General features: G+C 46.6%; 1 protein-coding gene and 1 pseudogene across 2 annotated transcripts in view; one reads left to right on the top strand and one right to left on the bottom strand.

Moving 5' to 3' along the window:
• Positions 1-18,618, bottom strand: part of LOC126181380 (uncharacterized) — a 673,106-nt gene that overhangs the window by 528,231 nt on the left and 126,257 nt on the right. The gene's annotated exons all lie outside the window — the stretch shown is intronic.
• LOC126104699 (5S ribosomal RNA) lies at positions 10,980-11,097 on the top strand (annotated as a pseudogene).

Genomic DNA, 18,618 nt, shown 5'->3' with positions numbered 1-18,618 from the left:
ATGTTCCTTGCTTCTAGAACGACTCTCGTTCAAATCAGATGCAGTATTCATACAAGCTGTGTAACTCAAAGCCCCCTGGAGGGGTAGAGGCGTCTGACAAGTAAACTCTCGTTACGTGATGGGAGAGTGCGCGCAGGGCGGAAGGCGGGCAGGCGGTAACGGGTCCTGCAGAACAGGTGTCTGGAGTAGCTAGCCAGCGGCCCGCAGTCACTCTGTGACCTGCCCGCTTCCGCCGTCTCTGTTGACGCCTCAGCTCTCATTGGCTCCTCGCCTGTGTATTTCGGATGTGGTGGAGGCGCTTTTCATCGGAAACAAAGTTAAAGAACCAGCTGCACAAATCTTTTGTCGAAGTGGTAAGTCGGAGGCGAAAACACTTTTTAAATCAAAGTGGCTTATTATTATGATTTTTAGTCTGCTTGCTCCTAATATGACAGCAAAAGTCCATTTTATCCAACATTTTCTACAATATTTAAAAACATCATTTTTTGCTATATTAAAAATATACAGGTTGTCTCAAAAACATTCATACCATATCTTGAACGTGAGTAAAGACAGAAACCTTGAGCTAGTTTCAACCTACATATTGAAAGTAAAGGTTTATCTTGGCGCCAGTTTTAAAATATTATGTTGGTAAATAGGTTCGTAGCGTTTTTGTTTTTCATTTTGGTATTCCGGTTGCTATGGATTTATTTGTCGATCGTCATTTTTTATTTGTAGTTAACGTTTGCTATTAGCGTTTAGATGTTGTCATCTTGTCATATGCAGATAGTTACCGGAATTGTGGATGTTAGAAAATGGAGTGCCAAGTGGAGAAATTGGAACATTTCAGACATATTCTTTTGTTTGAGTTTGGTGGAGGCGTGACAGCAGTGGAGGCAACCAGAAACATTTGGGCCGTGTGGGGGTAACGCCATTGGACAGAGCACGGCAAGGAGGATAGTTTTGACATTCGTGATTCTCCACATTCAGGAAGACGTTGGAAGCTCATGACCATCGTTTGAACGCATTTATCCACAATGGTCGCCGCGCGGGGTAGCCGCATGGTCTGGGCGCCTTGCAACGGCTCGCGCGGCTCCCCTCGTCGGAAGTTCGACTCCTGCCTCGGGGATGGATGTGTGTGTTGTCCTTATTGTAAGTTGGTTTAAGTTAGATTAAGTAGTATGTAAGCCTAGGGACCGATGACTTCGCCGGCCGCTGTGGCCAAGCGGTTCTAGGCGCTTCAGTCTGGAACCGCGCTGCTGCTACGGTCGCAGGTTCGAATCCTGCCTCGGGCAAGGATGTGTGTGAAGACCTTAGGTTAGTTAGGTTTAAGTAGTTCTAAGTCCAGGGGACTGATGACCTCAGATGGTAAGTCCCATAGTGCTTAGAGCCATTTAAACCATTTTGATGACTTCAGCAGTTTGGTCCCATAGCAAATTACCACCACCACTCCCCCCCCCCCCCCCACCCACCACCACCACCACAATGATCCCCGTCCGTGTACTTGAGAACTGCTAAATGCGATGAACTATGATCATTCCACCACCGTGCGACATTTGCATATAATGGGGAATGTTCAAAAATCGATTGTACGGGTACCGCATGCTCTAAGCCAAAAGCACAAAAAACGGCGGGTGGCCATATGTACACCTCTGCTTGCTCTTCATCAATTGGCTCTAGAACAACACCGACCATTCATATCCTACCTCGTTATCGGTGACGAGAAATGTGTCTTTGTGCTAACATAAGGATAATAAAGGAATGGCTGAGCCCAAATAATGCAACCTCTCTCCACACAAAGAGCAGTGCGCATTCACAAAATATAATATTACGCATCTGGTCGAACAACGACGGTGTTCTCTACTACAAATTGCTTTCCGATGGTGTAACATCGCTGCCGACATTTATTGTTAACAACTGAGACATCTCGCAGCTGTAGTGCAAGAATAAAATGGTACAAATGGCTCTGAGCACTATGGGATTTAACTTCTGAGGTCATCAGTCCCCTAGAACTTAGAACTACTTAAACCTAACTAACCTAAGAACATCACACACATGAATGCCCGAGGCAGGATTCGAACCTGCGACCGTAGAGGTCGCGCGGTTCCAGACTGTAGCGCCTAGAACCGCTCGGCCACACGGCCGGCAGTGCAAGAATAACGATCAGGAAGTTAGACGTGTCGTTCCGCTCTAAGACGATTCCGCAATAAGAGTGACGCATTGTCAAATAGAGTATACGCTCCGGGTTTCCTGCAGACAGTTCTGCTGCTGTACGGACAACAGGTCCATCACGGTGAGGGAGTGAAATGGCACAGCAACTGGAAACGTACTGCAAAGTTTAAGTACAGAGGGCACTACGGTTCTCGTGGGAGAGACGTCTAAATTGCACACAGATTCACCGTGAAATTCTGGCGGTATACGGCCCAAATGCAGTGTCGCATCCAGCCGTAGTGAAATGGTGCCAATAGTACTAAGGCCTCACAGACGTGGGTTATGTTGATAGGGAAGTCCAGGTTTTGCACTATCCGATTTCCAACTTTTCGGCAAGATGAGGAAAACATTTCGAGGGTAAGAGATTTTCCAACGGCGGGGACGTTCAGGCAGCGGTTGACGAATGACTTCGTGAACCACGAGCTGATTTCTGTCATGCATCAACTGAACGGTTGGTAGAACGTTCTACACAAACCTGGTGACTATGCTGAAAAACAGTGTCATGTGTCTGCATCACTCTGAAGTGTAATGCAGTATTCAGTAAAAGTTACTTGGCCTGTCATAATAATCTGTAACTTACTTTTTGAAGTCCCATGTACTCTTGACAAATCGAATTAATCTTTCTGAAACACCCTCTGTATTCCGCACATTATTACAATTACTGCAAAATTTACTGAATGGCATAGTAGGAACGAACAATGGTCAGAATAAAATGTCCTGAAGCTTACAGAGGAGAAGGTTTTGCGGGAGAATATGGTAAATCCGAAAGGAGCTGTTAGCAGCTTAACGAAACAGTTTCTGAAAGCATTACCCAAATATGCAGACATTAGTAGTAGCCGCTTCAGGTCTCCTGACATCAGACCAACGAAGTGGCTGCTGATAATTCAGCTGTTGTCGGAGTACTGTGCATGTGCGACACGACTTTCCGACCGTTCTCCCGAGAACTTTTTCTTCATAATATACGCCAGGATAAAGCTGAACAGTCACGAAAGTGAGACTACATACGCCACAGGACGTGAGAACGTCCGCCGGTCTCCGGGTCCAGCATAGCTGACAACTAAGACAGCGTCACAACGAGCGGACGTCTACTGGCACAGTCTCTGCCCCAGTTAGTGTTCAAGTCAGATAACCACCCCTCCGGATACTCTTTCCCAAGCGCTCGGAAACGATACCTCCTACAGATTCTGAGGGGGTCTTTAGCGTGGAGTGTTTTTTAAGAAGCTCCGAGAGCCGCCTCTCTTGCAGGCTGCGTTGTTTTAACGTGGGGCACCTTAAACGGCGGATAAGAGTTTAACGAGCAGTTTCGCGAGCGGGTACGTCTACTGACGTACGGCGGCCGCTTTATCGCCGGTGGGAGAACAGTAGCGGCGGCTGCGACCTGTGGCCGGAGTGGATAGCAGGCGGTGGCTTGTTGCACACAGGGCCGCGGCGGCGCAAGAGATGGGCCGCCAGATAGGACCGTGATGGGCTGGGGATGCCTCCGCGTCCCTGCTTCCCGTCTACCGGTGCTACAGCTTCCAGCATCGCGGCCAGAACGCTGCGACTCGCTGTGTCAGCCAAGCACTGGCCGAGGAACAAAGGGCTCAGGACTGGTGCCTTTTAATCTGCCATAATGGTCAATACTATGCTGCGATACAACCAATAACTATAAGCTCCCCTCATTTCGAAAATTTCAGGCGAGCAGCAAGTTTATAACTAACTTGGTACGAATACGTAGTTTCCACGTACTTCGGGTAGGCAACAAGGTTTAAATGGCTCTGAGCACTACGCGACTTAACTTCTGAGGTCATCACTCGCCTAGAACTTAGAACTAATTAAACCTAACTAACCTAAGGACATCACACACATCCATGCCCGAGGCAGGATTCAAACCTGCGACCGTAGTGGTCACGCGGTTCCAGGCTGAAGCGCCTTTAACCGCACGGCCACACCGGCAGCTAGGCAACAAGGGTACACCTTTCTGCGAGTGTCAGAAGAAAGAGATGTACATCACTTATTGTTTTCGTGCAGTTTTTTCGAAGCACAGCAAAACGTTTACTGCAAAGCCTTGGAGCCTCCGTTTTTGATTTCTCCAGACGAGGCCTTGTTCGGCCAGTCAGAGTGTCTGCATCGTAACACGATTCTTTCATCAAACAGTTAATGCTGACCGGTGTGCCCAGAAACTGTGTAATCCATATGTAGAACAACTCACAGCAGCTCAACGATTCCGTGGCAACTTTCACCAAAACGGGACAGCAGTACATACCGCATTGACAACCCTGTCACTAGTGCGTGAAGTGTTGGGTGAGGAAAGGACCATACGCAGAGGCAATGCACTCTCCTGGCCACCTCGATCGCCTGTTCTCTCACCCTGTAGCTTTTACCTGTTAGACAGACTAAAAATGGTTCAAATGGCTCTGAGCACTATGGGACTCAACAGCTTAGGTCATAAGTCCCCTAGAACTTAGAACTACTTAAACCGAACTACCCTAAGGACATCACACACACCCATGCCCGAGGCAGGATTCGAACCTGCGACCGTAGGAGTCCCGCGGTTCCGGACTGCAGCGCCAGAACCGCTAGACCACCGCGGCCGGCGTAGACAGACTGAAGGCTCAGATGTACTCAAATGATCTTCACATACTGCGAGAACTACAGCGTAGCACTGAAAACTCCGTTCTCCTATTCCTCAACCACAGTTGGCACGCGTGTCTCACAGTTTGATAAATCGAGCATAGCGCCGCATCGACGTCGACGGTGGCCATTTCCAGCATTCTTTTCGATTTTCATCAACGATGACCAATCCCACTTCAGCTTCATTGGAAACATTTTCCGAGCCAGTTTCATTTTGCCCACCTTGCACAACCAGCAATCACAGGCAGTTGCGTAAGACAAGACAGAAATCGAAAGACGCACCACTCACGCGAGCGATAGAGAAGCAAGGAGAGAGGAGGGAGGGAAGGAGGGAAGAGGGGGAAGGGAGAGGAAGGTGGGGAAAAAAAGCTGAGTTTCCCCAAATGTAACCGGAAACAACTGAAAAAGTAAAAGGATACTCCTCTTCTTCGTGCGACAGTCCGCTCATCTGTGTTCACAATCATTCTGCTAAGTGAAATACTGATACTGATGAGCGCACACTTCCATTTCATATTGTCTGAATAATGACGACGTCAAAGTTGTGAGAGTTTGTAGCTATTACACTCCTGAAATCAACTGAATGACATGTGTAAGTCTCGAATTTCCGGAAGAGTAGTTTTCAAGTTACATATTTCTCTACATTACGATCTGTTGGAAGTTGTCTTTAACCGATGTACTGCCGGCCGGAGTGGCCGACCGGTTCTAGGCGCTTCAGTCCGGAACCGCGCGACCGCTACGGTCACAGGTTCGAATCCTGCTTCGGGCATGGATGTGTGTGATGTCCTTAGGTTAGTGAGGTTTAAGTAGATCTAAGTTCTAGGGGACTGATGAGTGATGACATCAGATGTTAAGTACCATAGTGCTCAGAGCCATTTGAATCATTTCGTCTGAATAACCTGTAGAACATCGTTCTCCAAATCTGTTGTACGCACAGTTCGCCGCCTCCCTGCATGTTCGTCTCTCTGAAGGGAACCATACTCACAAAAATGCCGAAAAAGGGCTTGAAACGTTTTGTGATGTCGTCACTGTCTGTAAGTGTACTTGTTTTGGTATAGCGGTGCTGTCTCTCGACCGTTTCCATCTACTTGGCGGTACATAAACACTGTCTCGGCTTGTTCCCGACTTGAATACCGGAGCATTGCGCTGCTTACGGTAGGCTGCGTTAATCACACAGCCTGCACAAACACAAGGAACACACGGCACGTCGTGAAAGGAACTGTCATTTAGTCTGCGTCATCTACCGTGGCAACGATGCATTTCCAGACACATGTTTATAGGACATTTGTTTCTCCACTTCGAGTCAGGAGTCCGTCGCTGCAATTTGTCGGTTTTATTAATGATCACCCTGTGCTTTAAAAACGTACGTTTTTAGGAAGTGTTAGAACATAAAAAATAGTAATTAACCTACTATGTTTGCACTAGAATTAGAACCTAGTTACAGTGTTGACCGCAACAACGTCGCCAGTTAGCGTAACTTGCCAATATTAAAGGGTTGGTCACAGCGTGACTTCTAGCGTAGAACATCAGCAGGAGGCTAATCGTCACGCTTGCTTGCTCGCGTCCGCCGTGGTTTGCCCATTAATACTGGCAGGTGGCGCACAAGGACGCTCACTTACAACTTTGAGAAACAAACAGAATTTCAAATTGTAACTGTGCGACCTTGTGCACTACGGTATTGATTAATATACAGCGTGTCCATAAAGTCCCTTTACAACTTCAAAATTTTAGTACAACGGCAGTTCTTGAAATATTGTAACAAAATTTCTTTTATTGTAATCACTGTTTACTAAAGTTTTTATATATACTAAAATTTTGTGTTTCAGATACTCTGTTGATGGAAGGAACTGAACCTCTATAAAATGGCAATTCCTCAAGAGAAGCCACAATGTGTGTCCTGGTTTATTGTGACAAAATCGGATGTTCAGACTCAACGAAACTTCAATCCGTGCATGACACAAAGAAATGTATGGATACAGGGACAGTGTTGGATAAAGGGAGGAGCGGGCGACCAAGAACATCCGAGGAAAACATCGATCGCGTTTTGAACGTCTACACTCATTCACCTACGTAGTCCATCCACACTGTCACTAGACAGTTGCAACTACCACGTTCAACAGTGCATAAGGTCCTCCACAAGAACTTACGGTTGTACGCTTACAAAGTGCAACTGTTACAGACACTTGCGCCCAATGAGAAGCCAAAACGGACAGAGTTTGCACTCATTCCTCAAGCGAGATTGTTTCAGTGACGAGACAACTTTTCATGTTTCTGGGACATCAAACAGACAAAATGTGAGAATCTGGGGATCTGAACACCCCCATGTGACTCGGGAGCTTCACCGGGATAGTTCAAAAGTGAACGTGTGGTGTGGAATCATGTGCAACCGAATAATTGGTCCATTTTTCTTCAGCGAGTCAACAGTTACTGCAGATGTTTACCTCGACTTTCTGACCGAATATGTAGCACCACAAATGATTGACTTACAACCAACAATAATTTTCCAGCAAGATGGTGCACCACCACATTAGGAACTGCATGTTCATCGGTTCCTCAATGAAACGTTTCCAGGCAGATGGATTGGGAGGGATGGGCCAATTCCTTGACCAATGCGTTCGCCAGGTATCACTCCCTTGGACTTTTTTATGGGAGTATGTAAAACATATCGTTTATCAAACACAGATCCGGGACATTTCTGACTTGGAGCAAAGGATTCGTAATGCCATTGCCACCATTGATGACGTTATGCTACAACCATCATTGCAAGAAATCGAATACCGTCTTGATGTGCATCGTGCAACTAAAGGCGCCCATATAGAGGTCTATTAAACACTGTCAAAAAGACGTTTATAAACACTGATCACAATAACAGAAATGTTGTTAAAATATTTCAACGACTGCCGTTGTAATAATATTTTGAAGTTGTAAAGGGACTTTTCGTGAACCTTTGCATACCGACTCTATTTCCTGAAAGTGTGAGCTGCCAACGTTCAAAATCTTCTCCTATCACTTTATGGGGGAGGTCTGGAATACACACGACGTCGAAGTGCACACCACGCGGTCCCCAGTAACACAGAGAGTAGGGACGCGGCGTCCCAGGCGGTCTGTGGCAACGGCGGGTAGGCCCGGTACAGTACAGTACAGTTAGCTGATTGACGGCGATAGCGCCTTTCACCGGCGTGTACCGCGCCCCCGCACTCCCCTGTGATCAGCGACACCACGCGACCCTCGCTTTTATTTACCGATCCGCTCCGGCGATCATAATGGCGAACCGTTACGCTGGAGGCCGGGCCTTTCTCTTATTCGCTAGGCTCACAAGCGGCGCAGCTTGCCGAAGGTAGAAACGGAATTTCGGAAACCTATCTCATTAAAAATCCTTCTGGGTGTACTGCTGCGGCAGCACACGCAGGAGTATATTAATGAGATTGACACCGACTACGGACACCTACGTATTCATACTGGGAAACTGATGCTGACTTTTCGTGGTTTCCTGTTAACCTGCGAGTCCAGTGCGCCGGCTGTGGCGACGCAAGGCGCGCGGCATTACCCATGCATCCGTCCAATCACATTCCTTAAATGTAACTAAATGTAATAACTTTCAACTGCGCATCTGTAGCTGGTCGAGAGCATAAACTCTGGCGAATTTAACACCCGACTGTCGAGAAACATACATTTCTTTTAGAATTCTCCGTGAATCAACCATAGTTCTGGCACTCCCGGTACAAAATTTGAACAGTTTCGCAGAATTTCGAGAAGAAAACAGCAGCACTCGGGAAAATTCTTATCTTCGAAAAAAATTATTTGCCAATTTGCGAAAAAAATAATGATCACAATTCTCAACAGCTCCCCAAGAGTTCTAGAGAAAAACTTAATCACATTTTTCGTTCATATAACAGTTAATGAGATATCTGTAATAATGAGAGATCCATTTTGACTATATAGAAAAACAAACTCGTACAGAGGAAATGAGACAAAGTAGTAGATGAGTTTTGCCATCTCGAGAGTAATATAACTGATGATGTTCGAAGTAGAGAGGAAATAAAACGTAGACTGGAAATAGCAAAGAAACCGTTTCTGAAGAAGAGAAATTTGTTAATGTCGAGTATAGATTTAAGTATCATTGAGTCATTTCTGAAAGTATTTGTACGGAGTGTAGCAATGTATGGAAGTAAAACGTGGACGGAAACTAGTTTAGACAAGAAGAGAATAGAAGTTTTCGAAAAGTGGTGCTACAGACCAATGCTGGAGGTTTGATGGTTAGATCACGTAACTAATGAGGAGGTACTGAATAGAATTGGAGAGCAGAGAAATTTGTGGCACAACTTGACTAGAAGAAAGTATCGTTTGGTAGGACATTTTCTGAGCCATCAAGGGATCACCAGTTTAGTATTGGAGGGCAGCATGGAGGGTAAAAATCGTAGAGGGAGACCAAGAGATGAATACACTACGCAGATTCACAAGGATGTAGGTTGTACTAGTTACTTGGAGATAAAGAAGCTCGCGCACGATAGAGTAGCATGGAAGGAAAGCTGCATCAAACCAGTCTCTGGACTGAAGACCACAACAACACAACAGTTCTAATCACAGTTATGGATAACACCCCAAGAGTTCAATGAAACTGATCAATTACATCCATACTAGGACTTGGAAAATTTTTTCTCGGGTAGCAGGACGTCCGATCCCCACCTGGTTAGCCATCTGCGCAAAATTACATAATGTTTCGTTGTCTAATTTAAGTTAGCGGTATAAGATTTCAAAAATGGTTCAAATGGCACTGAGCACTATAGGACATAACATCTGAGATCATCAGTTCCCTAGACTTAGAACTACTTAAACCTAACTAAGCTAAGGACATCACACACATCCATGCCCGAGGCAGGATTCGAACCTGCGACCGTAGCAGCAGCGTGCTTCCGGACTGAAGGGCCAAAACCGCTCGGCCACAGCGGTCAGCTGTTTAAGATTTTGCAGCGCTTCTAGTGATCGCTACAACGTACACTTAATCTGCAATTCGAAGCGTTCTAGAATCTGAGGTACTATGGAGACGCTATGGTAAGAATTCGCTGTACTCTTTTAATTTATTTCACAAGATTTGGTAGCAGCGGAAACTTATTTTCACGCCTGCAAGACGATCGTGACCACACACTACCTCCGGACTATTTATTAAACAGAATTCTATTAAAAGAAAAGGGGAAAATTTGGGTGATACAGCTTTAAAACTTATTCGTAAAGAACAATTAGCATGGCTGCGTGCCGATATGCGTAGAGCCTTCATCTGCCTCCGTAAACTTTCCTGGCGTAGTAATTGATGATATTAATATCGGAACTCCAGTCGGAACGTTATGTCATCTTGACTTTTTTATTATTATTTCGGCGGTCCACCTGGCCACCATGTTCAGGTGAGTAAGCCGTCCCATTAACTCTTCGCAACTGAAATCAAACACTTTTTATCCCTTATTGTATTTTCAATTCCTCATCCGGGCGGGGAAATCAAACACGCAGTGGCGGCTCCTTTATACGCCGCCTGTCGCTCTACCGCGCGTGTGCGAACATAACTGCACTCTAGCGCAAAGATGACGTTATGTTCCAGCTGGAGACCCAATATGAATATCGGCGCAGAGACTTATCACACTCTTGTGTGTGCTCTGTAGTATTCTTAGTCTTTGCAGTACCTCTTATCTAACTCCAACCCTTACACTACTTTGTGAACTGCGTAGCGGAAATACTCGTTCTCAACGAAGGAAAATCCTGTCTGTACCAACACACCACACTACCAAGTTCTCTAAATGGTCTTCTGTATCAGGTACCCGACTTTGGAACAGTCTTCTTCAAAAGTTAGAGAAGTTAAATTCCTTCCAAACTTGAAAAGACATTTAATGGTCCACCTATATGAAGTCATCATCTCTCCTATGTACTAGCCTGCACCTCACTCTCGTCAATCCCAATCACTTTCCCCTACTCTATGTTGGCAGAGTTCTTTATTTAAATTCTATTCTTTCGTAACCGTCATTTCAGTCTTCTTTCTTCATCCCTTCCGCTTTATAATACTAAACATGTATTCAGATGTGCTATATTCATCTATATCATTCTTAATCCCATTTTCTATTACTATAATTATTGTTATTAGTATGAACTACTCTTTTCATTATTATTATTGTCAATTGTTACTAGTGTAAATTGGCAACGGCCTTGCCGCAGTGGATACGCCGGTTCCCGTGAGATCACCGAAGTTAAGCGCTGTCGGGCGTGGTCGGCACTTGGATGGGTGACCATCCAGGCCGCCATGCGCTGTTGCCATTTTTTGGGGTGCACTCAGCCTCGTGATGCCAATTGAGGAGCTACTCGACCGAATAGAAGCGGCTTCGGTCAAGAATACCATCATAACGACCGGGAGAGCGGTGTGGTGCCCCACGCCCCTCCTATCCGGCGCATCCTCCATGAGGATGACACGGCGGTCGGATGGTCCCGATGGGCCACTTGTGGCCTGTAGACGGAGTGGTTCTTTGTGTAAATTATTATTATTATTATTAATATCATTATTATTCTTGTGAATGTCTTTTAATGTGTGTTGTTCCTGGAAAGTGTCAGACTACATTAGCAATAAATAAACACACTGGAAAATAAAAATGTTCACTGAGGTAAGTCGTTTCTTTCTGTTCCATTCCGATCTTTCAAACTACCCTCGTATAATAAAATGTGCTCCCTGCCACATAGTAAATAGCGATTCGCAGGGTATAGAGGTACATGTATACAGATATAGAGATTTTGGAATGATAAAGTCTGCATCCAATTATGATAATGACACGTTCACACAAATTGATGAGGAACAGTCACCGATAGCTCGACACTCGATTTCTCCCAGATACTGGAAACAACAATATCTTCCATCACCTGGGACTGAACCGGGGACCCGAGTAGTGAGCCACCGCAAAACCGCGAACCAGCTGCCACAGCACGCGGCAGCCGTCGTGTCCAGTGAGTGGCTCCCACAGGACCAGGCGAGGAGGATAATCCCACAAAGCCGAGCGCAGACAGGCGGCATTCCTCGGCTCGCTCAGTTTTCACAAGAGACGCGCCAGCGAGCTCTCGAGGCACTCTGTTTACACCGCGTCAGGGAGGAACAGTTGAAGGTAGCGCAAACAGGAAGCGCGTGGCGTCTCCGTTCCCACAGCGCTAGCCGGCCGGGACAAGAGCCCCCAGTCATCGTTTACATATGGATGCAGTGCGCTAACCCAGGCGGGCAACCACCTCTCCGCCGCCACTCCACTACCCAAACAGAGACCTGGTGTTTTCTCGCAGCGCCTTTCCGCACTAGCAAAAAGCTACACTCGTCAAAAAATTAGCATACACCGTCCGGTAAGTTTACTGTGAATGGTAATACTGGAAATGGTACGTTCTTGCCTTCCTCCCACAGAATGAGCAAACTTTGGTAGGCCTTTGAAAACATATCGCAAGAGATCATTGTAGGATTTTATAAGACTAGATCTTCTCCAGCAATGAATAAGCTGTTGTTATCCGTCCTAAAACTAGTTAGATACAGCTCTTCGTTCAAATGGCTCTGAGCACTATGGGACTAAACTAAGGTCATCAGTCCCTTAGAACTTAGAACTACTTAAGCCTAACTAACCTAAGGACATCACACACATCCATCCCCGAGGCAGGATTCGAACCTGCGACCGTAGCGGTCACGCGGTTCCAGACTGTAGTGCCTAGAACCACTCGGCCACCCCGGCCGGCGATACAGCTCTCTCCACGCTAGTCTGTCCTCTGCTACTCTCTTCTACACTATGAATCCATTTGAAGCTACTTACTTCAAAGAGTATTCAAGCAGTAATATTAATCTCCCTCTACAGATTTTTACCGCCCACCCCCTTCACATACACACACACACACACACACACACACACACACACACACACACTACGACCTATCCTATCCCATCACACGTTCTCTGACAGCCGGCCCTTGGTGGCCGAGCGGTTCTAGGCGCTTCAGTCTGGAACCTCGGGACCGCTACGGTCGCAGGTTGGAATCCTGCCTCGAACATGGATGTGTGTGATGTCCTTTGGTTAGTCAGGTTTACGTAGTTCTAAGTCTAGGGGACTGATAACCTAAGATGTTAAGTCCCATACTGCTCAGAGCCATTTGAACCATTTTTTTTTTTTTTTTTTTTTTTTTTTTTTTTTTTTTTTTTTTTTTTTTTTGAGGTGATGACAGTGGCACGTAAAGTACCCTCCACCACACACTGTTGGGTGGCTTGTGGAGTATAAATGTAGATGTAGAAAAAATTCAAACACTTTTAAATTCAAAAGTCGCTAGTTGTAGCGGAGGATAGGCAGCGCCACGGACGTGGCCAACGTATGCCACTTCCGTATCAGTACCTGCGGTGGCGTTTCGTCGTGCGAAGCTGTCGCGCGCTGTCGGTCGCTTCTGTCGTTTCCGTAGGACGCGGCCTTTAGCGGCGGGCTGCTACTCCGCAGACTCCAGCCGCCACCCGCCCGGCTATCGCAGAGTCGTTCACCCCGACACGGTGGCCCGGGGCGCACGTCGCGAGATAGTGCTACAGTGTTTTGTCTACGCGGCAGGTGCTAATAAGAAACAGAGCGCAGGGGTCAGCGAACCGCGCAAAGCAGTCGCCCTCTACTTCGGCAGCTCCCACCCACTGCTCCGACCAGACGGCCGCACTGTGCGTAAGCATCTGTGCCAGCCACGGCCTCGTGGCGTCCCTACCCCATGTGATGACAACTGGGGCTGGAAAAACGATTCTCGCTTTCGAACGAGCTCGCGATATCCCAGTACGTTACAGTATCGAATGCTGCTCGAACAATCGCGTGACATGTGACTCACGCGGCGCGAAAACAGGCGATCGCGTGAATCCAAACAATTACCCCTGCGTTCCGAGCTGTAGTTTTGGCTCGTGTGACAAACGATACATCACAGCATTATCAGCGATTGGTCAAATTGGCTCCTGTATACCCGCCTCCGTAGCCGAGTTCGCGAACGCACGCCTATGGGGTAAGTCGATACGAATCTTGGTGGTGGATGAAATTTTCGCTGCCGCTATTTTAGCGGCAAGAGGAACACAGGAGGTGGCGTAAGGTTTCTGATCACCATTCTTTGTGCCAATGTTTTGCATTAAATTACAATTCATCCTCTCCCTTCTCTCACCATCTCCAAAAGGAACGTCGCCCTTTCCTCCTCTCCCCCCCCCCCCCCGTCCCCACCTCACACACACACGCAACATCAGAGTCACCAACACTTAACGGATACACTTACATACACAGCATCTCATTCTTAAAGATGGAAAGGTGCCTGCGTGAGCGGGAGATAGGGAAAACCTTTCCAAGTACGCGGCTCAACCTGCACTTCGGGATCTCCCAGCCATTCATGCCATACAACTTTGCTTTTTACTTCTGTAAGTATTGTTTTGCGTTCTACATGAATAAACAGCTACAAAATGGCTCTGAGCACTATGGGACTTAACATCTATGGTCAGCAGTCCCCTAGAACGTAGAACTACTTAAACCTAACTAACCTAAGGACAGCACACAACACCCAGCCATCACGAGGCAGAGAAAATCCCTAACCCCGCCGGGAATCGAACCCGGGAACCCGGGCGTGGGAAGCGAGAACGCTACCGCACGACCACGAGATGCGGGCACAGCTATAAAGAATACGAGCCTCTTAAGGTCAATATAACTTATAAAAATAAATATAAATTATTGTATATACTTTTGTAATAGAGTTTTGTTAAAATGACAGTACGTTAGGCATCGTCAAAATAATAAACATTTTATATTTTCTTTCATGTGACGCTTTTAATTATGAAAACTTGAGTTTGCTTCCCAAAAATTATAATAGTTCTGGATTTAACAGATAACAAAAAAGCTATTAGAAATTTCTTAACCAGAATATTGTAAAGAGTGAAACATATGCCACTTATGCCCCAATATAAAAAATGGAATTTATAGGACTTCTTTAAAAATCCAAAATAAAAATAAAGTTCCAAAGTATTGCAGAATAAATAAATAAATAAATAAATAAATATTTCCATACATTGTACTGATCCCACAGACTCGCCTCTTGAACCACAGAGTTGCAGTTCTAGGTAAAACTCAGCTGAAAAAAAGAGTGGGATCGCAAATTTCGTAATACAGGCTTAGTACCGTAATCTACTATTGATCAAAGATCCCGTAATTCTGGTTTGTTAAAACTCCAACCTCTCAAAATATTCGACACTTCTTTTTAAAACCCTATATGCATGTATTTCTAAAACGAAAACATTACTAAAGTGACAGGAATACTTTCTTGTTGTCCTATTCATTTTGGATCACCCTGTATTTGTAATAGCTAGCAGGCGGACTAGCAGCTACCGGCGGGCGACATCTGCGTGGAGCCCGATGGCAGCGGACAGGCTGCGAGTTAGGTGTCTATTGGGAATCAATAAGGCCCATCAGCGCGTCCATTTGGAGCGGAACCGGTTACACTCGGCGTGTAATGACTTAACATGAGTGTGCACTTTGTACGGGCGCCTACAACGGCCAAGTTACCTCGCAAGCCGCGCCGAGCAGGCATGCAGGCATGCATGCATGAGCCAACCCCGGCAGGAGGGCGGCCCCGTCTCCTGATAACGCAGCACGCGGGCAGAAACGTACTCTGCTCCTATTCTTGCTTCCCACGCCGCCTAATGAGAGTGCACCGCGGGGAAAAGTCGCCGGCTGCACACTTTCTGCGCACATCCAGCCGAGGAAACTGTGCCGTCCTATTCCGGCTTAATCTGGGAACCGCTAATTACCCCGGCAGACTTTCAACTGCACTTTTGCGAGTCAGTCTGCACTTCGTCAGAGGAGGAGGGGGAGTTGGGGCTGTCGTGGGAGTATGAACCCCGCCCGAAACAAGTATTTCACTGAAACACACTGCCGGAAGAAAGTGCTAAGCCCTCGAGGACAAAGTAGTTTTATTGGTTCAAATGGCTCTCAGCACTTTGGGACAACTTCTGACGTCATCAGTCCCCTAGAACTTAGAACTACTTAAACCTAACTAACCTAAGGACATCACATACATCCAAGCCCGAGGCAGGATTCGAACCTGCGACCGTAGCGGTCGCGCGGTTTCAGACTGTAGCGCCTAGACCCGTTCGGCCACTCCGGCCGGCAACTGTCGCATCAATACATAGTGTAGCCTCAGCTGGCGGCTACGCAGGTGTGTATTCTCTTGTGCAAACGATCGTATAGCTGCAGGAGATTGCCTCAAGCGTCTTCAGCGGTTTGTTGCATTTCGGCAGTGGTTCTTGGAACCCCCCCCCCCCCCACACACACACACACACCCACCCACCTGAGAACAAGTAATACGCGTTCAATTGGCGAGACATTTGGTGATCTTATTAGCCAGGGCAGTTGTGCACCACGAAGAGCCGTATGTGGACATGCAATGTCTTGTTGAAAAAGCGCACACCACATTCATGCCAAAACAAAGCAGTAGCACTGGGATAACAGCCTGTGCAATGTAGCAGGCACTGGTTACCTTACTCTGAGGAATCACCAGATGATGCCGCAAGTTGCAACCGAAGCCTCCCCACCCCTCCCCTACCACGAAGGTTGGGGTGATACCTGTCTGTTATGGGTGAATGCACTCTGGAATAGGCCACTCCCATCAGGTCTAAGCCATATACCTGTACGTCCATCACTCGAATACAGGCGGAACCTACCCTCATCACTGAAGACAACAGAGCACCATTCCACTCTCCGGTGAACTGTCTGATGACAACAGAGTAAGGATGCTTGGTGGTGTCGTGGCGTCAGTGGTAGCGTCGACAGGGGCACATCAGGAATACGTACTCGTCGGTGGAGCATGGTGTTACCCTGAAATGAATGTTGCAAACACTGGTCACTTCTTACCTCAGCACTGTTACTGCCTGACGTGTCAAAATAAAGGGCACACCACAGCCCTCCATAGCGGCACCTGATCGTCCGATGACCGTTACAAATGAATCACTAACACTACAACCCCTGAGTATGAACATCTTATACCCTGGTAGAACTGAATACAGTCCTTGAGGATGTTGCAACCTTTTCTTCTCGGCAATGTATTTTTACGTACGGGAAGATCAAAATAAAAGTGCCCCGGAAAATATTTACAATAAGACTGACGCTCGTTAATGAACATCATAGAAAATGCTGGAAATGGTTATCACTTACGTCGATGCAGCGGTGTGATCGATTTACCAAACTGTGAGACACGTGTAGTAGCTCCGCCTGTAGCTCTTCCACACTGTGAGGGTTATTTGAGTACCCCTGACCCTTGAACTTGCCCCGCACATAAAACTCACAGGGAGAGAGATCAGGCGATCAAGATGGCCAGGAGGTTGCTCTGCATCTACTGATTGCCCCTCCTGACCGAACACCTCATGCACTCGTGACAAGGTAGCCAAGGTGGTGTGCGCTGTTGATCCGTCTTCATGAAAATATCCAAACAGTCGTTCATCTTCGCAGAGTTGAGTCACATATCGATTAAACAGTTCCTGGACACACCAGTTAGAGGTAACAGTTTTGTGAAAGAATAGGATTACGATGTGGACACCAGACATTCCGCACCAAGCACCGAAACTGAGATTTTCTAAAGACTCTTCAAAGTAGCGATGTGGATATTATCGTGAACTTTGTGGAGTTCACATACTCTGACAGGCTGAATAAGGTCTCATCTGAAGAAATACAGAACTAAGGATATAAAAGACCGATGACCATCGCAGTCTGGTCCCTTTAATCCCACAAACCAACCAAGGATATAAAATCTTTGATTCCCCTTCAATCACAGACCAGGGACAGAACTCAACATGTGAAAGTTGTCCGCACGCCTTAACTCACGCACAACAGTAAATCTGTAAGGATATGGATGCAAGTCGTTTTTGACAATGTTTCGATCCAATGATCTCTCAATACCCACTTGCACAGAAAAACGCCGTTGAGATTTCGTCGGACTTTGTTCCACGCTTTCGTTTCGAGCAATTTTCTTCTGGTATCCGAACTCTTGTCGCATATTTACGGCTGTTATTCGCTACAGAGCCAACTGCGTACGATTTTTCTACTAACTTTTCCATTGCCGAAACACTTCTGCCATCAGATGTTGCGCAAACAGTTGCGCACACGTTCTTCACGAATTGTGCTTCGCATAACACTGGACAATGATGCGTGCTGGTTTTCTGTGAGAACCATTCTGTGTTGCTTTCAATTGGTCGCTAAAGACGTCTGCTCCTCTCACTCACTCAAAACTAATGACATACCGAAGTAGTTGGGACAGAGCGCGTGGGACAGGCGCATGCGCAGACGTTTGACAGCAGCCGACCAGTCCATCGAAATCACAATTTCCAGCATTTTCTGTGATGGGCAGTTCTCCTGTTCGTTAACGAGGATCTGTTCCGCGCCTGTCATATGAAGATTTCCCGGGCCTGTATATCCATTTCCAAATTTCTCGAGTAACTTTCGGAGAATTAAGAAGCGTCAATAAATCGAGTCTCTAAAATGGCAAGGATTCTAGAAAATTACAAGCGTAGCTGAAAACAGTACACTTTTCAGGCGCTAGGCTACTTGGATAATCTTGAAGCCTGGCCACTGCAAAGAACATTGCAGCCACATAGAGTTGCCAGGCCACAATCTGACCATTCCTGCTGTCAAAACTAAACCAGCAAATATTACACAGTTCGCGAGTCCACTGATTAGAACCGTCGAGGAACAGTATGGTGGTAGAGGTAAGACAGGAAGAGAAAGGTCCGACTCAAAGAAAAAATTAACAGAGAGATTGACAGTACTGAACATAGGCCGA

This window comes from Schistocerca cancellata, chromosome 1 (genome assembly GCF_023864275.1).
Source record: "Schistocerca cancellata isolate TAMUIC-IGC-003103 chromosome 1, iqSchCanc2.1, whole genome shotgun sequence".
Lineage (NCBI taxonomy): Eukaryota > Metazoa > Arthropoda > Insecta > Orthoptera > Acrididae > Schistocerca > Schistocerca cancellata.
Note: the sequence above shows the minus strand (reverse complement) of the source record. Positions and strands in the feature narration are given on the sequence as shown.